Consider the following 16,595-nt stretch of genomic DNA (forward strand, 5'->3'; position numbering starts at 1 on the left):
GTGAGAGAGAATACAGATAGAAGCTAGAAAGCTGGTCCCGGGGGACGACGGTCAACCGACTGCCAACCCCGACCTCATAAACGCAACCTTTCCTCTGACCAGGCCAGCGTGGGACTACAACACGGCAGAAGGTAGGGGACGGCTACACCTTTATCGCCAGACTCTAACGGCAGGTCTCCGGGCAGCTGCTCGCAAGCCCACTAATTTGGCTAAAGTATATTCTATTCTGCAGGGAAAAACAGACAGCCCAGCTACCTACTTAGAAAGATTAATGGAAGCTTTCAGACAGTACACCCCCATAGATCCAGAGGCTCCAGGAAGTCAGGCAGCTGTTGTAATGTCTTTCGTAAATCAGGCAGCCCCAGATATTAAGAGAAAACTCCAGAAATTAGAAGACTTAGAGGGAAAGCGGATTCAGGACCTCCTACAGATAGCCCAGCGGGTTTACAATAGCAGAGATACTCCAGAGGAAAAGCAATTTAAGGCCACTGAAAAAATGACCAAGGTCCTGGCAGCAGTGGTACAGAAAGAGCATCTACAGCCATAGTACACCCAACCTAGGCGGCCCCCCCGGCATGATAATCTGAGCAAAGACCAATGTGCCTACTGTAAGGGGGCTGGCCACTGGGTAAGAGACTGCCCCAAAAAGAAACCACGAGGACAGGGACCCGGACCCCCTAGGTCTACACCCGTACTAGTCACTCAAGACGAAGACAAGGGAAGATGGGGTTCGGACCCCCTCCCCGAACCTAGGGTAACTTTGCAAGTGGAGGGGTCCCCAGTCCAGTTCTTGGTCGATACGGGAGCACAGCACTCGGTCTTAGTTAAAACTAATGGGAAATTATCCTCCAAATCCTCGTGGGTACAAGGGGCCACAGGAGCTAAGAAATACCCATGGACACACAAAGAACAGTAAACCTCGGAGCCAAGAATGTAACCCATTCTTTCCTGGTCATCCCTGAGAGCCCCTGTCCCCTATTGGGGAGAGACCTGCTAACTAAAATGGGAGCACAGATCCATTTCCTCCCTGAGGGGCCCATCGTGACCAACTCCCACAATCGACCCGTGTCCGTCCTGACTATAAACCTAGAAGATGAGTACCGGCTCCACCAGGAGAAAGCGGCCCCTGACCAGGACATAGCTACCTGGCTCCAGCAATATCCAGAAGCGTGGGCGGAAACGGGGGGTTTAGGTCTAGCAAAACACTGTCCTGCCTTATTTATTGAACTTAAGCCTGGGACAGACCCCGTACGGGTACGCCAATACCCGATGCCCCTAGAGGCCAAGAAAGGGATTTTGCAGACTATGGATACCTGGGTTCGCAGAACTGGCTAAACCCTTGTATCAGGCAACACGGGGGCAACAGCCATTTAATTGGACAGATGAAGCCGAGTTGGCTTTCCAACAGATTAAAACCGCCCTACTCTCCGTGCCTGCACTAGGACTACCTGGTGTTACCAAGCCCTTCCACTTATACGTGGATGAGAATAAGGGTGTCGCCAAGGCGGTAATAACTCAGAACTTAGGCCCCTGGCGGAGGCCAGTTGCCTACCTGTCAAAGAAGTTAGACCCAGTGGCTGCCGGGTGGCCCCCTTGTCTCCGAATGATTGCGGCCACGGCTCTGATGGTGCAAGATGCTGATAAACTTGTCATGGGGCAAGAATTGCAGGTCGTTACTCCACATGCCATCGAAGGTGTACTCAAACAGCCACCTAATTGATGGATGAGTAACGCCCGGCTCACCCACTACCAAGGACTACTACTAAATCCTCTCAGGATAATTTTCCTGCCCCCAACGACCTTAAACCCTGCCTCACTGCTGCCCAACCCGGACCTGGACACCCCACTCCATGACTGCACCAAGATACTAGCTCAGGTGCACGGAGTTCGAGAAGACCTGCAGGACCACCCACTTCCTGACACTGACCTCGTCTGGTTCACTGATGGGAGCAGCTTCATGCATCAAGGCCAGAGGTACGCTGGAGCGGCAGTAACTTCAGAGACTGAGGTAATCTGGGCGGAACCCCTGCCCCCGGGGACATCAGCCCAGAAGGCCGAACTGATAGCGCTCACCCAAGCTTTTACCTTAGGGGTGGGGAAAAAGCTGACAGTATATACAGACAGCCGATATGCTTTTGCAACGGCACATATACATGGGGCCATTTACAGGGAGCGAGGGTTACTGACAGCTGAAGGAAAAGAGATAAAAAACAAGCAAGAGATCCTAGCCCTGCTAACAGCCCTATGGAGGCCAGAAAAATTAGCCATTGTATATTGCCCATGGCATCAGAAACTAACTACTCCAACTGCTCAAGGCAACTTTCTGGCAGACCAAACTGCAAGGAATGTGGCGAAGGCTCCCAGCCAACTCCTTGCACTCCAGCTCCCTTACCCGGGCCCCCGGGACTTGCCATATTTCCCTGAATATTCAGAACAAGATCTAAAGTGGATTGACAAACTTCCCCTGAAACAAATCCAGAATGGGTGGTGGACTGATACTAATGACCAAACCATCCTACCAGAAAAATTAGGACAACAGGTGTTAGAACACATCCACCGAACCACCCACCTGGGGGCCCGGCGGATGATAGACCTGATCAGACGCTCCAAGCTCAAAATCAGACATATAGCTGAGACGGCCAGCAGTATCGTAACAAGTTGCAAAGTCTGCCAGCTTAACAACGCATACCCCCAATCTCAAGCTGCAACAGGAACAAGGCTCAGGGGAACCAGGCCCGGTATCTACTGGGAAGTAGATTTTACTGAAATAAAGCCAGGAAAGTACGGGTACCGGTACTTACTTGTCTTTGTAGATACTTTTTCAGGGTGGACTGAAGCATTCCCAACCAAAAGAGAAACTGCTCAGGTCGTAGCAAAGAAAATTCTGGAAGATATCCTTCCCAGGTATGGCTTCCCCATCCAGATAGGGTCAGATAATGGGCCCGCTTTCGTCGCTAAGGTAAGTCAGGACTTGGCTTCCATCCTTGGGGCAAATTGGAAACTACATTGCGCTTACAGGCCCCAGAGTTCAGGACAGGTAGAAAGGATGAATTGGACCTTAAAAGAGACCTTAACTAAATTGACTATAGAGACTGGCGCTAATTGGGTAGTCCTTCTCCCCTATGCTCTGTTCCGGGCCCGTAATACCCCTTACAAACTGGGCCTTACCCCTTACGAAATCATGTATGGCAGACCTCCACCCCTGGTTCCTAGCTTAAAAGATGACCTGCTTAAGTCTGAAACAGAAAATGTCTCTGAATTCTTATTTTCCCTACAAGCCTTACAGAAAATTCACCAAGAAATCTGGCCCAAGCTGAAAGAACTATATGAGACCAGTCCCCCACCGACACCCCATCCGTACCAGCCGGGAGACTGGGTCCTGGTTAAGCGACACCGACAAGAGACCCTAGAGCCCAGGTGGAAAGGACCACTCCAAGTACTCCTGACCACACCCACCGCCCTGAAGGTAGAAGGCATTGCGTCGTGGATCCACTACACCCACGTCAAGCCAGTGGACCCAACCTCCGACCTTCTGGGGCCAATCACGGCGGCGGCTGAAGCACCGGACACGTGGACTGTGGACAGAGCACCAAAGTGCCGGCTGCCCTTATAACTATTGTAACATCCATAAATACAAATGGTGGGGTGGAAAAGAACAGATAGATCCCAGATGGCTCTTCCATCGCAGACGAGATAGAGACCTTTCATATACATGGATAGTTAGAGACCCCTGGAACTCCCGCTGGACCACGCCTCAACACGGGGCTGTATACTACTCCTCCGCCTCCACATGGCCTAGCAGTCACCTCTATCTGTGGCAGGGTCTAGTGCAGGTACGGCCCCTGGTCCATGGAAATATCCAGCGACAAGAAAACCGCCTGACACAAGATTTACGTCCTTTTTCCTGGTTAAAATTAACTTGCCAACCTTACAGGACTTCACAGCCTGTCTGGCTGCTTTCTGTGTGCCACTCTAGGGCGTCCACCGCTAACCGCTGTCCCCCTGCCATGGGGATCCTCCACCTCTGCCCAAGCTAACAACCACCAAAACCTCTCATATGCCCCACCCCTAACGTGCCACTATACCTAAACCCCAGTCAAGAAAAGTTTCCCTACTGTTTCTCAGGAACTAATTCCAGCCTCTGCAACATCACTGCAACGCCCCCTAACATCACCTTAAGGGCTCCGTCAGGCATATTCTTCTGGTGTAATGGAACATTATCTAAAAACCTATCAAGCCCCTCTGTTAACAACCTACTGTGTCTTCCTGTCACATTAGTTCCCCGGTTAACTCTACTTACTGCCGGCGAGTTCCTAGGGTATACCGGTAACTGGACTAGTGCTGTTATTCACCCAGACCCTAGACCGAGACCTGCATGAGCCATATTTCTCCCCCTCATTGCAGGAATCTCCCTCACCGCATCCTTCATGGCGGCCGGACTGGCTGGGGGAGCCCTAGGTCACACCCTCATAGAAAGTAACAAGCTGTCCCAACAATTTGCCGTTGCTATGGAGGAGTCAGCTGAGTCCCTTGCCTCCCTCCAGCGGCAGCTCATGTCCCTAGCACAGGTAACCTTGCAGAATCGGAGGGCCTTAGACCTACTCACTGCTGAAAAAGGGGGAACGTGTATGTTTCTAAAGGAAGACTGTTGTTTCTACATAAATGAATCAGGGCTCGTGGAAGACCGGGTCCAACAGTTACGCAAGTTAAGCACAGAAGTAAGAACACGGCAGTTTGCTTCAGCTGCAGACCAATGGTGGAACTCATCTATGTTTTCTCTGTTAGCCCCCTTCCTTGGACCCCTGCTGAGTCTACTATTTCTGCTTACCGTAGGACCTTGTGTTGTTAACAGAATTTTGCGGTTCATTAAAGAAAGGTTTAACACTGTACAACTCATGGTCCTCAGAGCCCAATACCAACCTGTAAACGCTGAAACAGAATCAGACTTATAAGACCCAAGATTGGCTCTAAAAAATACCTGAAAAGAAAGGGGGGGGATGAAAGGAGCCGGGCACATTCCTCAGCCCCGGGCTCAAAACAAACAAGCCCAGTACAAACACATCCCATCCTCCCATCTCACCACATATCGCCATATATCTCTCAAACTTCCTGAGCCCAGTACAAACACCACCAAGAAAGTCTCCAATAAGGGGACAGCCGTTCAAAGTTTTACTGAAAGAGCGGAAACCAAAAGAATTCCTTTGTTCCCCTGTAACTTTCAGGCTATAAAAAGCAAACACTCGCATTGTTCAGGGCCCTCTTGTATGCTGTGGAATGGAGGGACCAGGTTCGAACTTGTAGTAAAGATCCTTGCCGCTTGGCTTTGACTCTGGACTCTGGTGGTCTTCTTTGGGGAACTAACTGTCTGGGCATAACACAACCAGCTATCTTCATCACCCCCAGTTTATACTCCTCTGGACTGTATACTGAATCACTGGGACTGCTTTGACCTTCAGACTCTAAAGGAAAAATATCTCATAGCCCTCTGCACAAAGGTTTGGCCAAATTATAATTTACAGGAAGGACTGGCTTGGCCTCAGAAAGAAACCATTTATTTCAATACCATCCTGCAGTGGGACCTTTTCTGTAAATATGAGGAAAAATGGTCTGAGGCCCCATATGTGCAGGCTTGCTATACCTGGCAGGACAATCCAGACCTTTGCTGACAGTGTAGGATTGATTCAGCCCTTAGTTTACTATCTCAGGACAGGCTGCCAGGGGCAATCCTAGGGAACTAAAGAAATGAAACCCAGAGGCACCCCCAGCAGGGCAGCCAGCTCCCTCCAGCCCTCTTGCTCGGGGTCTGCCCCGTCCTCCCTATTCAGCTTCTCTCTCTTGCTTGCCTCCTCCTAGAAATCCTCACCCTAGACAAGCTCCAGTCTCACTCTTGCCCCTTCAACAGTTGCCTGGTGAATTGGGCCCCAGTAAGGTCCAGGTCCCCTTCTTTCTATAAGACTTAAAGCAAATTAAGGGGGATCTTGGCAAGTTTTTAGATGACCCTGACAGATGTACAGAGGCTTTCCAGAATTTAAACCAAGTATTTGAACTCTCCTAGAAAGACATTATATTACTTTTGAATTAGACCTTGACAAACACTGAGAAGCAGCCACCTCTGCAAGCAGCAGAGAGATTTGGGGATGAGCTTTTTATTACATATGGTGTCAGGGAAGGTGCCAAACTTTACCCAACTGGAGGAAAAGCAGTACCAGTGGATGACCCTAAATGGGATCCCAATGATGAGATGGGAGAATGGAAAAGGAGACACTTTCAGATGTGCATAATAGAGGGCTTAAGTAGGACTAGAACTAAGTCCCTCAATTATACGAAGCTACTCATCATAGACCAGAGATATAATGAAAATCTCACTGCCTTCTTGGAGAGGCTAAGAGGGGCCTTGGTAAAGCACTGTATCTCTTGATTCCATTGAGGGACAACTAATCCTAAATTACTGCCTAAATTACTCAGGCAGCCCCTGATATCAGGAGGAAGCTGCAGAAATGGAACAGGCCCTGGGGACAGATAGTATTTTAGAGGACCTCTTTAAAGTGGCCACCTTGGTCTTTTACAATAGAAATAGAGAGACAAAAGAAAGAGGCAGAATCTTTAATGGCTACCATGCAAGCCCACAAACCTCAGAATTCCCAAGGTGCACATTTTAACAGATACACATGTAGCAAGAGCAGTAATCTTTCTTCTAAAGTTTAAACACTCCCATAAAAGGTTTAATTTCTTTCACCAGGGTGAAAGAGCTCAGGGTACTGTTGTGGGGTGAGGGAAGTGGGGAGGGATAGCATTAAGAGATATACCTAATGTAAATGACGAGTTAATGGGTGCAGCACACCAACATGGCACATGTATACATATGTAACAAACCTTCATGTTGTGCACATGTACCCTAGAACTTAAAGTATAATTTTAAAAAGACTCTTTAAATGCTGTATTACCAGCATTTCCATTTTATTTGTAACAAGAGATGCTTTGTATATGACACTTGACATTTTACATGAAAATACACATAATTTTTCAGAGGTATAGATATCCTTGCATCTGAAGAAAGTGTATCACCCCAAAGCCAGTTTGTTTATAAACTTTCTGTTTTTTTAAATGGGAGAAAAAAAAGCCAACTCTGCCTCTATCAGAAATTAAAACTATGCACAGAAAATCTAGAGTAAACGTATTTTTAAATAAACTAGTCATATTTTACATAGAATTGTATTATATTCTTTGTAGTTAGTATTTCTCCTTTTTGCACTAGTAATTTTTCAGATATATTTTTTGAAAATTTACAAAATCTCTATTAACCTTTCATGAAAAGGTTAATTGAAAGAAGAATCTCTGCTCATAATAATATTCACTTGAGTCAAGAAGTTTGAAGAAGAAAATGACATAATGAATAATGTGCTTTGAAGCAGAATACTTCTTAAAGTCTATGATGTATTTGATCCCAATTGGATTAATTGGGACTTAGCAGTGATTTGCCTGAGTTCAAACATAGCTCAAAATTCTAAGGAGTCTGCTGCTTGACTAATCTAATATTTTAAAAAATCATTTTCTGTCAGTTCTCAGGAATGGAAAGGAGAAGGGAGGAGAAAACATAAAAGGATGATTCCAGTTTATACTGGTGAGACTTGAGCTGTGTTTAGGAATATATAGACATGCAGAATATCTTGGATTTAGAATTATGGTTTGCACATAGTGTGAAGGCCAAAGACTTGACATATAAAATGTATTTAAAATGTTTTTGAGAATTTGATTATTTGTTATATAACTTAACATTATTATAACAACAGAGTATCAATATATGACTATGTGAAATTGTTTTAACCTGTACTTATCTACATTGAAAAGATGGATGGATAGATAGATCGAACAACAAGTTTTTAAATGGTCTGAGTAAATGTAAATTAGATGGCACAATGAAAATATAAAACAATAGAAACAAGAAACCAATGGAAAGAAAGCAACCTCAAAATATTACTTGGTATATATATATTGCTGTTTGAAGGTATTCAATTTTTTAATCACTCAAAACACATAATCAAGTAGAATAAAGAGATACTAGAGATTTTTTAATTTTCTATGTTGATCAACTGAATTGTTGCCATACTGAAGTTTTTAAAATAAAATATTATAGTAAAAATTCTTGTTTACTCTATACTATGTATCAGACTTTAAATATCATTCAGTTATTTCACTCTCAAAATAAATCTAAAAAATGTATAATTTTATTATCCAATTTTAAAGATGAGTGAATTGCAATTCACAGAAGGTATATGCACTTTTCTCAAGGATGCACAGCTATTAAAAGTTTGGGACCAACATATAAATCTTTCTTGCAATCTGAATACATTTCCATTCTTTTATCTACTGCTGCATACAACTGTCTAGACTGTCAATAGTTTTGGTTCATCTGATATTTTATTTCATTAATGCTAAATGTTCAAACATGACCTGTTAGTGAGAAACTACAAAGAGTTAATTTGAGATACCACCATCTACCTGAGTGATCTTTAGCATATGTGGAGTCAGAATGATAATGTTGGTATTGTGTAAAATGTATTTCAAATATTACCACAAATATGCAATTTTTAAAAATCAGGCGGCATAAAGAATAGTTTATCTGATTTTTCTTTGCTAGATTTTCATACAAAAAACAGGGACCCTAAATAAAAATATATATGAACATGTATTTCAGTTGAGCTAAGGACGTTAAAAAATATATGCATACAGCATTAGATATTTCCTGGAGAGAACTGTAGTGCTCTGACAAAATAATGGACAACTCAGAGAAAACAAAGAAAATCATTATTGTGATCCTCCTGTCTCAGACTCCTGGATAGCTGGGACTGCAGGCGTGTGCCACCATGACCCGCTACTTTTTGAATTTTTTGTAGAGATGGGGTTTCACCTTGTTGCCCAAGCTGGTCTCAAACCCCTGGGCTCATGCGACCTGCCTGCCTCGGCCTCCCAAAGTGCTGGGACTACAGGAATGGACCACTGCGCCTGGCCACAAAAATCATTGATTCTTAAAAAGAGTTCAGGGATTTGAAAGAAAGGAAGGAATAATATATTTGCCAACAATTTCTTATCTAGGATGTGTCCCAGAATCCCCAAGTGCAGTGCCGTATTTTCCTCTGACAGAATTTTACAAATATTTTCTACATCTTTAGTTCTTTATTGCAGATGTTCCAGAATGGTGAGAGCAATATTGAAGAAAGAGAATCAGTAAGAGAGAATTTATGAAATAACACTTTCATGTGCAAACTTGGAACAACCAGATGAGTGAAAAGGGTTCTTCAAACAAGGGATCAAGGCATAGCCTGAGATAAAAACCAGGTTGTGTCAGCAGTTGTAAAAGTTGCAAAGCAAATGTTAGTGGCAATTTGCTGAAAACAAACGCCACTTTTCCTTCACAACAAACAAAACGAGAGAAGGAAAAAAGGAAATATTCAAAACTCAATTACACATTAATTGTGAACATATAACATTGTTTTTTAGTTTCAGACCGTGCTCCTATATATTTATGACTTGAGGTTTCATTTACCTTCACAGTGGGGAAGAATTAAGAAACCTGCCTCTTCAGGCATTACTTTTCCTGGCAGGGAGATGGCGGGGTAGGTCTAGGACAAGATATTTCCAAAAGAGAGCATCTAAATGTAGGATAGGCATGACAAATCAATCATGGTAATTCAGATAGTTTTATGAAGTGATGCTGGGAACTAATAAATTTATAGACACAAAATAATAGAATTATATATTAAGAGTTTCTCAGAAGTTATTACACAGACTTGTCACCTCCTCTTTACCACCATTCCTACACATACATAGTTCTCCAATAAAGTAAATGAAGCAAACAGAATTTGGGAAAATTGTCTAAGAACACACAAATGATCAGCTGCCCATCTGCACTGGAATTCATTCTCCTGGTGGCCTTAGCAGTTCCCTAAAATACTTCCGAACTCCAAAAAGAACTGTAGGAATTCTATCCATTTGGGAATTTATTTTCAGGCCTTGAAATCAACCCAAGTCTGAATGGTTTTCAAAGCAATTGCCAATCAGCAGATTCCCCAGCAGACTGAAAGGCACCTGGGAAAATCAGGATTGTCACAAAGCCATGTAAGTATTTTGGAAATATATTTTAATGAGGTGCTTTTCTTTGGGAAAAAGTTTGATTCTAATTAAAGAAGAAGCCAAGCTAATTCTTGCAGTTTCTTAAATACAATTTTGGGAGGTTCTTTTAGTTATGAAACGTATAAAAATTTGACTCTGGACAAACTTTAGGCAGAATTTGTATTAATATGTACCCAAGCAAGTATTATATAGAAAATTTATGCTTTAATTTGTAAAGAGAGTGTTCTCAAATGGAAAGTTTCAATTTTGATGGACACTTCTGGATTCTAAATTTATCAGATTACTGGACTTCGGAGTTTAAAAAAATGAAGACCACTGCATTGTTATACTAGCTTATAAATTACAGCTGAAGAGGTCATTTTAGAATGTCTCTTTTATCAAAGTGGAAGCATAAGCTGTGCAAATGTGCAAAAATATTTATTGGACTCTCTTGCCCTGCTTCTAAATTTACCATAGAAATGTTTTGTATAAAGTTATATTGTCCTAGAGCTAAAGGTGATTTTAAGATAATGAGTTCAAAAGTTTCAAGCTCATTTCTAACTTTAGCTCTTACAGTTGTTAGCAAAGTGTTTTTCTCTAGAAAAAGTGGCCCTGCTTTCATATTGTTGTTAACATTAGTAATTATTTAAATGTATCATATTTTAGCAAATATCAAGGAAATGCAGATTTTAAGTTACTTCTCCTTTATATCGTGACATACATTTTCAATTTTTACTATTAAAAATAGGATTACAGAATTAAGAAATAACTCAGGAGAGTATCTAATTATCATGCAGATAATTTTCCTAGATTAATATGAATCCCATGCCAGTTCTGTGATCCTTAACTCTATAAAGCATCTTCATCAATTTTAACACTTCTTGTGGTGCCACTACTAAACTATACAGAATAAATGGGCATATAGATATGTGCCCATAAATAAAGACTTTGCAAAACAATAGTCAGAATCTGTCAATAATTCATTACAAAATTGTAGCACAGGTGATGCTGATTGGATGTTTATTGAGCATTAAGCAGCAGAAACTGTGCTAGCCACTGGAAATATAAAAGTTTCTATGACTTGGCTCCTCTCCTCAAGGAGTTTAAAGCCCAGTAGGGAAGACAGGCTTGTACACAAATAATTATAACATTTCAATAAGTTATTTATTATAATCCTAGAAGGTCACAACAGAATGTTTATAAATTATAATAAAGGAGATTAGGGAAAGTCTCTTGGGATAGATGATATATTAGGCAAAAAATTAGTAGGATTTTCCAGAAAGACAAACATAGAAAAGCAGAACAGCAAAGAATTGCATGTTAAAAAATAAGCAGGTGAGAAAAAGCCAGACACAGTAAAGTAGGTCATTTCTTATGACTTGTTAATTCAATGTGTATGGGGATAGAGGTTGGCAGCAGATTAAATTAATTCAATGTGTATGGGCGTGGTGGGAGTAAGATCATACTAATAAATGTACTTCATGCTGTGAGTGGGAAGACATTTAAAATATCACAAAAAATCAGATTTCCCTTTGTAGAAAGATCAACCCTGGGATGAGAAGATCATTTCTGAGGTTTGGTGTAAGTCTGGGAAAGAGAATTAATGTAGAGGTCACCAAGATGGAATGGACGAGAAGATTTGAGCTTGGCTTGTCAAACTTGGCTTCACAAGTTTGATGAGTTCCACATGGTAAGGTACATACATGGAATTACTCTTTTTTTTCTCATAACTGTCACCAAATTTTTGTTAAACACCCTATCTTTCTGGGTAGCAAGGATACTTAAGCTTACCAGTCAGTAACAACTCAGTCTAATTTAATAACTTTTCACTAGATTCTTGCTTAAAACCAAGTTTAGGACAATTCAAAACATCCTCTCAAAGAGCTCATGTAGAAATTCCTTCAAATACAATAAGCTGTTACCTGCAGAAAAATCTGGGAGTGGGAAAAATTTCATATAAGATCTTGGTAACTGTAGAGTTGGCTTTCTTGGTTACGGTAGAGTACACAACTATTCTTTCTGATGACCCATTAGATGGCCACTGCATACATAGTGATGGCTTTAGAAAAGAGGATTTTCAGATAATACAAATATATGCATTTAGAATCATAAATTACAAATTATTAATAATAAAGGGATAAAATAATTTTTAAAGACAAGGCAGATTTATTTAAAGGTTGCAAAATTAATTAGAAATAAAAATATTGTCAGTGAATATATTGGTTAAAGTTTAATTGGGAAAGAAGAGCAACTATGACCAATGATAACTAGAAATGTATTTTGGAAGTATACATTATGTAAATAAGGAAGGTACTAGGGAATTAAAAATATGGAAGTTGATGCTGTATAATGAGAGAAGGAATTACTAACCAAATGTCCTGAATAACTAGCATAGTTGGAAAAGTCAGAGTTTGCAGGCAAACCCAACGGTCCAAGCACATGTGGGCACCAGATTGATGATGCAGATTGGGAGAAGATGGAGCAGTTTATGGCAAACTGCTGCTTTTGTGTACCACTCTTCTGCATCTGGTTGTGGGTCTTGGGCCAGTGTTAGTCAGCAAGGGCAGCATTCAGAAAGACAAACGAGCAGAAGACAAGCTGGGTGCCACTGAGGGCCTACATATGCCTGAGACTTACCCATCCATGCCACCTTCTGAGTAATGGTCACCACTTTATTTTCACCTTTCAATTTTTATGCAAGATTCTCATTTGGCCAATCTAGCTGTGGTGATGTGGCATCTTATAATCATCTATTTACCATTTTTAACCTCCAAATAGAGAGATTACCAAAGTTGTTATTCTATTTACCTTTATGCTATTCTCTGCTTTATGAAAATATGCTAACACTTAGCTAAAAAAGAAATACATAAAATCCCACTTATCCATCTTAGGTTAAGTTCATTCTCATATTTGTCACACTCCCCCTTAGATATTCTGTAACCTAAATATTAACATATAAGGTTATCTTCTCTTAACATATTATGTACATGGTGGAGGAATAAGAAATTTTTAAAAGAACAATAATTGATAATACATACCTGCATACACATATTCACATCAAAGCAAAGAAGAAATAGAATGATGAAAGTCTTTGTTCCTACTGCTCACACAGTCATAGCTGCTGTTTAAAATATTCCTCCCTTTGTCCTCAGCAAGCAGCTTATCTGCTTATGGTTTGTTACTTGCTACATTGATCCAATCCTTTATTCATGAAGCATCTCTGGCAGTAAAAGTCTTATCTTTATCAAGTTATGTTTTATTTTTCTATTGAAATTTATCACATGATACACGTGTGCTAGATCTCCCAGAAGGCTCTTGCATTTCAGACATACTCCTCTCTATCACCAGAAATTAAAGTGGGTGTATTAACAACCCAATTTTCCCTTGATAGAATCAACTCTTCCAACAAGTCAATTTCTTTTTTATTTCTTGGTTCAGTGGCATGATAAACTCAAAGTGGCCAGGAAGCAGTTTCAACTTCCTATTTAATAGGACCAGTGCTTTGTTCCATGGTAAATGTAGTCTTCCCTTGAAAACTAAAACCTGTAAACTAGCAGAAGCCTAAGGTACAGACATGCCAAGCAAAAATTTTGTTAGAGAATATTTCAGGGTAATTGTAAGAGATGTACTCTGTTTGTCATGCCATGACCCTTGAGCCCATGATTAGTGACTTTATCAAAAGAGCACCATTTATTGATTGCTTATTCAGTGCAATATACAGAAGGCCATTAGACTGGACTATCAGGGCAGCTACTCCAGGTGATAAGGAATTTAAACCAGTGAATTACAGGAGCATGAGCCCATTTCTAAACTCAATTTGCTGTAAAACGAATTCCCTGATCAGAATTAATGCTCTGTGGATTATCCTGATAAACAAGGCATTCAATAAATACATAATTGGTAATTTTGGCAGAAACATTGTGAAAAAGACATATTCATACCTATAATGTCTATTTCAGTGAGAACAAAGAACGGTTTTTTTTCTTTTTTTCTGGAAGTGTTCCAACATAAGCCATAAGCAACCTACCATATCATGAGATTACTATTGGCCTCTCTTCTTGGCAAATGGGTACTCAGCAATGTACTCATGTTTAGCTTTTAGTCTTATCCTTATTGCCACTTTGTTCATTAGCCTATTAAGCAAGAACAAGGGCAGCTGAAGCAACAGGCAGACTGACATGCAAGGAATAAGTCATTTTGTCTACCCAATTAGTAAGATTCTCTCCAGCCAAGTTGGCTCTTTCGAGAGCATTTTGCTTATGGAACAATAATGCCTCTACACTCTTTGCTCATTTAAAGAGAATCATTCATAGTCATCTTCCTCAGATCACCATTCACCAGTTTACCAAATATGTTCTTTTTATGCCTCTATCATCCATGCAAATAATTATCTACTACCATTAAATAATTGAAGATCTGTATCTCCAGCCACCTCTCATTCCAGGTAAAACAGACAACAGATACACTGCACTATTCAAAGCTCTGCCATTTTGAGGCTTTTCTTTCATCACTTCTTTCAGGGCCACCCTTCAGGCAGTCATGCTGGATTTATCCACTTTTGAGTGGTGCTAGGATAATCATGCAGAACCATTACTAAACTGAGCCTAGTTTTTTTTTTTCTTTCTTAGACATATAGTCATAGGGAAGATGCTATGAAGCTATATGTGGAAAGAAAGGGAGGCAATGTGGCAGTGAGAAGTGACAGCGTGCTGGCAGCCCTCGCTCACTCTCGGTGCCTCCTTGGCCTCGGTGCCCACTCTGGCTGTGCTTGAGGTGCCCTTCAGCCCACCGCTGCACTGTGAGAGCCCCTCTCTGGGCTGGCTGAGGCCAGAGCCGGCTCCCTCTGCTTGCGGGGAGGTGTGGAGTGAGAGGTGCAGGCAGGAACCGGGGACGCTTCCAGGCCAGCGCGAGTTCTGGGTGGGTGTGGGCTCAGTGGGCCCGCACTCGCAGCAGCCGGCCGGTGCTGCCAGCCCTGGGCAGCGAGGGGCTGAGCACCCGGGCCAGCAGCTGTGGAGGGTGCGCCGGGTCCCCCGGCACTGCTGGCCCACCTGTGCCACGCTTGAATGCTCAGCCGCCTCCCCCTGGGGCAGGGCTTCGGACCTGCAGCCCACCATGCACAAGCACCCTGTCCCTCCCACCCGCCTGCCCCTGCTCCGGCATGGCCCAAGCTTCTCCAACGGGTGCCACCCTGGCACAGGATCCACTGGGGGAAGCCAGCTGAGCTCCTGAGTCAGGTGGGGACTTGGAGAACTTTTATGTCTAGCTGGAGGATTGTAAATGCACCAATCAGCACTCTGTGTCTAGCTCTGGGTTTGTGGATGCACCAATCAGCACTCTGTATCTAGCTAATCTGGTGGGGACTTGTAGAACATTTACGTCTAGCTAGAGGATTGTAAAAGCACCAATCAACACTCTGTGTCTAGCTAAAGGTTTGTAAATGCACCAATCAGTGCTCTGTGTCTAGCTAAAGGTTTGTAAATGCACCAATCAGTGCTCTGTGTCTAGCTAATCTAGTGGGGACTTGGAGAACTTTTATGTCTAGCTAGAGGATTGTAAACGCACCAATCAACACTCTGTGTCTAGCTAAAGGTTTGTAAATGCACCAATCAGTGCTCTGTGTCTAGCTAATCTAGTGGGGACTTGAAGAACTTTTATGTCTAGCTAGAGGATTGTAAATGCACCAATCAGCACCCTGTGTCTAGCTCAAGGTTTGTAAATGCACCAATCAGCACCCTGTGTCTAGCTCAAGGTTTGTAAATGCACCAATCAGCACCCTGTCAAAACGGACCAAACAGCTCTCTGTAAAACGGACCAATCAGCAGGATGCAGGTGGGGTCAGATAAGGGAATAAAAGCAGGCTGCCCTGAGCCAGCAGTGGCAACCTGCTTGGGTCCCCTTCCACACCATGGAAGCTTTGTTCTTTTGCTCTTTGCAATAAATCTTGCTGCTGCTCACTCTTTGGGTCCGCACTGCCTTTATGAGCTACAGCACTCACCGTGAAGGTCTGCAGCTTCACTCCTGAAGCCAGTGAGACCACAAACCCACCAGAAGGAAGAAACTCCGAACATGTCCGAACATCAGAAGGAACAAACTCCAGACACACCATCTTTAAGAACCGTAACACTCACCGCGAGTGTCTGCGGCTTCATTCTTGACGTCAGTGAGACCAAGAACCCACCAATTTCAGACACAGCAGGATGAGGATAGATGGAAGGAAACATGGGACAAAACACATTTGCTCCTATAAGTTACTTATAGCTTCTGGTCCTACTCAAGCTGAGTGTCACATATACCACTCACCATAGGCATACCACTTTCTGCTTCTGTGGGTCAAACCACATGCATTTCATGATAAGTCTCTCAGGTATCATAGGAACTTGGTAGTGTGTTTTTAAGTGTTTAGTTTCTACTAAAGCCCAGTAGTAAGAGAGAGGCATTTTTCCCTAAAAAGAAAAATAGTATATACAGAGGACAACATTAGCTTT

At 42.4% G+C, this 16,595-nt stretch overlaps 1 long non-coding RNA gene across 1 annotated transcript in view; it reads right to left on the minus strand.

The window, feature by feature from the left end:
• The window catches only part of LOC129533176 (uncharacterized), an 80,092-nt gene extending 66,754 nt beyond the window's left edge, over positions 1 to 13,338 (minus strand). The window contains exon 1 of the long non-coding RNA XR_010133252.1: positions 13,149 to 13,338. This is a non-coding gene — a long non-coding RNA (uncharacterized lncRNA). The remainder of the gene's footprint in view (positions 1 to 13,148) is intronic.
• Between the last annotated feature and the right edge of the window lie 3,257 nt (positions 13,339 to 16,595).

Source organism: Gorilla gorilla, chromosome 3 (assembly GCF_029281585.2).
Source record: "Gorilla gorilla gorilla isolate KB3781 chromosome 3, NHGRI_mGorGor1-v2.1_pri, whole genome shotgun sequence".
In the NCBI taxonomy this organism is placed as follows: Eukaryota; Metazoa; Chordata; class Mammalia; order Primates; family Hominidae; genus Gorilla; species Gorilla gorilla.